Below are 6,000 nucleotides of genomic sequence, written 5' to 3'. Positions count from 1 at the left end.
GTATGTGTCACGGATCAATGCTGTCAATTAGGATCTAATGGAACAACATACAATGATCTCATGACGTGGAAGTTCTGCAGTGGCAGTGAGAGGTTGAGGGACACAATATCATGTTCACTGATCAAAACTATTGTTAGCTAACGCTCAGTTCGCCGTGCGAACTGAGCGGTGCAACTATACTCTGGTGCCTTTGGAGTCAAGCACAGTGGAGATGTTTGCACACCAATGGCTACATGACACCTGCTGACTGCTGCAGCAATCAAGCTACAAATACAGCCTTAGTTGTCATTGTGATAAATCACTTTATTTATAGATTCCTGGAAACAGAAATGGGTGAGAGGCAGCCTACAGTATGTGAACAAGATGTGGTTGATTGTGCAGCGATTGAGACGCTCCAGAATCACATAAAGGTGAATTGGTCTGGAGACATCTTTCTTTCTGCACATCCCCACACTGTCCTCCTTTCATCTTTCCTATGCTGTGACTGCCGTCCATCTCAATAAAGACAATATAAATGTGAAGGAGAGTGGACAGCCCATTGATTTTGACACTAGCTACTGTATGTGATGAAAGAAAGAGGTTTGTAACTATAAGAAGACTAGAGAGATGAGATTCATTATGATTCATTAGTATTCTCTTACAGAATAAAAGCACTGTAATAAAAGAGGCCGACTTGAGACTGATGTTTATCAGTCCATAGGGAGTGAGACCGGCCTTCTGATTGCCAATCAAAATAAAGAGAAGACTGACAGCTATTCTCAATAGGGTAGACCAGACCCTGTTCCCTCGTCACTGTGTGTTGAGTGTAATGGCTCCAAAGGAAGCAGAGTATTTGCATCTCCTTTCATTTGATAAAGGTCACAGCTGATAGGGCAGTCTGCAGAAGACGTGCAGGAAGACACACAAAGGCACAAAATGCAATGTGCAGGCATAAAGCGCACGCACACACGCACAGAAGAATACATGCGTATGTATCGGGCAGAGTCAATGACACCTTATTATCCAAGCTGTATTGTCCCTCTTTAGAAGGATCCTCTTGTTTTCTAAATCTTCTTTTTTTTAGGCATTTTATCCAATTCCCCCTTTTCTGCCACTCCTTTCAAGGAAATGTATAATTATAGTGGTATAAATTATAGGCTTTACACTCCATCTTCCACCTATAGCCTTCCTTGATCTGTCAGTCAGTCAGTCAGTCAGTCAGTCAGTCAGTCAGTCAGTCAGTCAGTCATGAGGCATTGCTCACCTCCAGGAGCGGGCTATAGAGAAGAGAAAACAGCATGTTCATGTGCAGTGCAGTCTACATCCACCCGCTTCAAGTGTGATCAACCAATAATCACCAGTAGGTTACTTATCAAGACGATCTTATCGACCTACTGCATGTAGTCTGGGAGACTACTGGCTGCGATTAGAAAACAAGGAAGTGACTGCGCTGCGGTTAGGTTAAGGTTAGGGTATGAGGTGGGTTGTCATTCTCAGTAGGCTCCCTCCCAGCATGTTCAGAAGGCCGATAAGATTGTCTTCTCCACAACTAGAAGGTCCTGGGTTCGATTTCCGCTCAGGACGCTGTGGGCACTGGCGGCGTGTCTCGGGTATGGTATCAGTGCCCATACCCGAGTATGGTTGGCGGAAGGGCCTTTCTGTGTGGAGTTTGCATGTTCTCCCCGTGTCATATAGGGTAGGTACCCTCACAGAAAACATGCAGTATTCCTGGTCTGGCCTGATGGAGGGGAAAGGAACTGGTTGGAATAACGTGTTCCTTCCACGCACTACGTCCAACCAAGGAAACTCCCCACTGTCAGGTGTAAAGGAGCGACTTGGACACTCATGCATGAAGGAAGCATGAGTTCAAGTCCGTTGCTCTCCCCAGGTTGTGCGGAGGGTGTGTAGAGCCCAGGATCACATTAGATAATTGTCACTGGGGTGAAAAATGGGTTACAAAATCGTAGGATAAAAATGATTTAAAAAAAATGATTGTCTTGATCAGTAACCTACTGGTGATTATCGGTAGATTTTCTGCCCCTCATGTGGCAACCAGCTCAATGGCCTTGTGGTTAGAGTGTCCGCCCTGAGACTGGGAGGTTGGGGTTCAATCCCTGGCCGGGTCATACCAAAGACTCTAAAAATGGGACCCAGTGCCTCCCTGCTTGACACTCAGCATCAAGGGTTGGATTGGGGGTAAGTCCAGGGGGTGTACTTGTACATCAAGCTGCCTCATGCTACAGAAACAGGAGATAGGCTCCTGCCCTATGGGCCTCATGGCTCGGCAAGGCTACTTATGTGGTAACCATGCACTCAACGGCACAAACACAACATCCCACAATTTCAAGTGGAGCAACGTCAGCATCAAAAATCAATGGCCAGCTATACGAAAGTGTGTGTGTGTGTGTGTGTGTGTGTGTGTGTGTGTGTGTGTGTGTGTGTGTGTGTGTGTGTGTGTGTGTGTGTGTGTGTGTGTTGTGGTACTTGATTCAGGCCCTCTGGACTCGTCTGCCCTCTCTGTCTGTCCTTTTGTCTAATTGGCCAGCTGAGTACAGTACAGTCCACTAGTCATTCTAATCAGTCGTCTCTTATGTTGACCAAACAGCAGATACTTGGTACGGTATCTAAGGAATGCTTCCTATTAAAGTGTTTAATACAAATATTTCAGCCCTTGTTTCACTGCACAATTCCAACTGTCTAGTACATCTGGTTTATTACATCACAGACATGAGCCTGTTACTTTCTGTTGCCATGTCATCCACTTAAACGGGATAACTGAACTATTTCATAACAGCAGTGAGCTCGTCAACACAATTAGTGGGAAAAAAATCAATACTAGAGTTGGTGTCAGGGTGAGGTCATTTTTCACTGGCTGAACTTGGTATGAACCAATGCATTTACTGTCCATGTGATACACACAAACCAGCCATGCCATTGTGTGTTATTTGATTTAATTCCACTCATGGCACATTGAGTTGGATAAGTGTGCTACAGTATATGAACTACTGATGCTGTATATTATTGTAACCATACTGTATGAGAGAAAATGATGAAAAAGAGATTAAAAAAAATATCATCTTGTTTTCATTTTCTCCAGCTGTATTTCAGCTGAATACATACTGTATGAGAATACATACTGTACTGTACAGCCGCAATCACAAGACCACACACATGTGTCATGTGTGTGTGCGCAGACACACACGTAGACACACACATACATACAGGGCCCTACCGTGCGCAGCACCTTATCATGTACAACGCCTTATCTTATTATTTTGAAGATTTTTTTTACACATTGTGAGCTTGTAGATCGGCTCCACTATTTTAAAATGTTTTAAAAATAATAAAACACCCTTATTTCATTCTCTGCCAGCTAGCTGTTAGCATTCATGAAGTTCTCAGTGCCACCTTACACGTTCACTTTAAGAGAAGGATAAGGCATGACAGGGCCCACAGTCACATATATATAGAACACAAAAGCTTGACAGACAGATATACCGACCGACACATCAGAACAGGTATTTAAGGCTTTTCCAAAGCAGAAAATTATAAAGCACTGAAAAGCTGTGACATGAAACCATAAACAGTTATACAACATAAAGACATACTGTATACCACAACAGCAGGAGCATTTAATGCATTTTACTCTCCCCCAATGTCATTTGCTCTGTGTGTGCATATGATATAATTGTTTGGGTTATGTGGTTAATACACCCCACCACCACTCACATAAAAAGGTGATTCACATCAAGGTAGGAAATGTATACCGGTAATTACCTTGCCAGCTCCCAGGAGTATATTCCATTCAAAAGTGCAGGTCCATGACTACAAACAACCACACACGCACACGCACACGCACACGCACACACACACACACACACACACACACACACACACACACACACACAGTAGATGAAGGATTCAGTTAATTAACATAATGTAATTGATATTCCTAGTAATAGGGTAGGGCATATGTCGACCCCACCCGCTCACCTCTGCCCCACCCCCTCCTGGTGCTGCGGCCATCATGGAAACTAAACACAATATAAACAATAGGAGAAGGGTGGGGCAGAGAAAGGTCCAAATTAAATTAAATGAGAAGAGGTCCCAGCATAAAAGATAAACCAAATTCCCCTTTAAGTCATTAAAGCTGGTCACATTTTATGGATAATGCACCACCTAAGTTAGGTATCACTGCATGTTTGATCAGACTGTGATAATGAAGCCATTACAGATGAAGTAATAGACAAAGGCTAAAAGGCTACAAAATGTGATCACTGTTGGATTTATAGTGAGGAAATGAAAGCTGTATCAGACCACCCAAGTCCTGCCTGGACATGCCTGTCCTTCAAACTCATTAGGGACTTTAAGCAACGACGGCTACAGCAGTCCGCTCTGGCAACCAGAAATGGATCAGTGCTCCATACATAAACAGGCTTGCCCTTTCTACTACGGCAGAAGCTAAACTTACATGTAGTGTCTACAACGCCTGAACGCCATGTCATAACCATGTTTATTGAAATTAGCTGTCATACATTTACACCGATTGCTCCAGCACCTATCTTATGCTGTGTAATGTGTTGACATGATCTGAATGAAGTAATAACAATAATACCATATATCATATTAACCATGTTTATTAAAACGGTTTTAGAATAACATAGATTGCTCCAGCACCTTCCTCTTTCCACTGCTGGTCATGTCCAGCGCAAGTAAGAATTAAGCAATATCGGCAAGTTAGCTGACTTTAAAAAAAAAAAAAATTATGTTTGACACATGCTGCATAGACGTGTCACCATGGGAACCAATGTCGCCGTCGCTAACGGCTGTTTGCTTAACGATTTTGACAGCTACGGCGATTGCGTCATAGCCGCCGTACTTCCGCCTAGCGGAGCCGTCCTGAAAACCGTCGTTGCTTAAAGTCCCTATGGCAAGGAGGGGACTTGTGAGAAAAGCCCCAGAGATGCCAACAGTCACTTTGAATGAGCTAGTTTCTGAGGGTCGAGTGAAGGTGCACCATATCAACAGTTACTAGCGTGTAGGGGACAGTGCCTGAAAAAAGTCATTACTCATGAAAAAGCATATCAAAGTACATCTGGAGTTAGCCAGAAATTATAAGAGTGGCAAGGTTTTGTAGTGAGATGAGACCAATACAGAGCGTTTAGGCCACAATTCAAAGCATTGTGTGTGGCACCTACCAAACACTGCAAAGAAGGAAAGACATGCTCAATGCAAAGTTGGACAGTGCTGAGCGGAAAAACATAAAAGGAACACTAGCACACTATGGGCTCCCGTTAGACCCTGGCATTCTGTCCGCTATTGTGACGCAGCGCCATTGAATACCACTCTGTCCATGTGGGCTCCAGTTGCAAAATATTTATACTTTTTTATTGCACCTCAGTGTGCGAGCGAGCATTCCTTTTTGTTTTGCAAACCATAAACCAATGCCACAATTGCATTATTATGCTGTGCCCTCACCAGTGACTGGGCATCTTGTTAGAAATGCAGGGAGATACATCATACTGCATGCTGCCTCAGTCTGCTAAAACCGAAGCTTCACCTTCAGCAGGACAATAATCCCATGCATAAGGCCAAAGGAGTGGTTAAATAACATAAAGGTTATTATAATCTGAACTCGAACTGTTTGGAAATTGTTGGACAGAAAAAGTCCAACCAACCTGAACAACCTGGATTGCAAATCTGCCAAGAACGGGGGAGAGAAATGACTCCCTATAGTGTACAAATAACTAATGTGTAGGGATTGAATATACATTTTTCTTTAAAAGCTGCTGACAACATCATTTTGGATTTCAAAATCATAGCATATGGTATACTGGAATAATATATGTATTGTGTAAATATCAATCCAGACAATCCTGTCACCTATTGAGAGGACTTGAACCTTTGCACGGTAATGTATGACACTTCCTACTTCCTACGCTGGTTTTGAAATAAGATATGAATTATGATAGGAACCTACTGCACATGAAAACACAGACCTATACATTATGATAGGAACTA

Source organism: Protomyctophum bolini (assembly GCF_963924005.1).
Source record: "Protomyctophum bolini genome assembly, chromosome: 18".
NCBI lineage: Eukaryota > Metazoa > Chordata > Actinopteri > Myctophiformes > Myctophidae > Protomyctophum > Protomyctophum bolini.
This window is presented reverse-complemented; position numbering follows the sequence as displayed.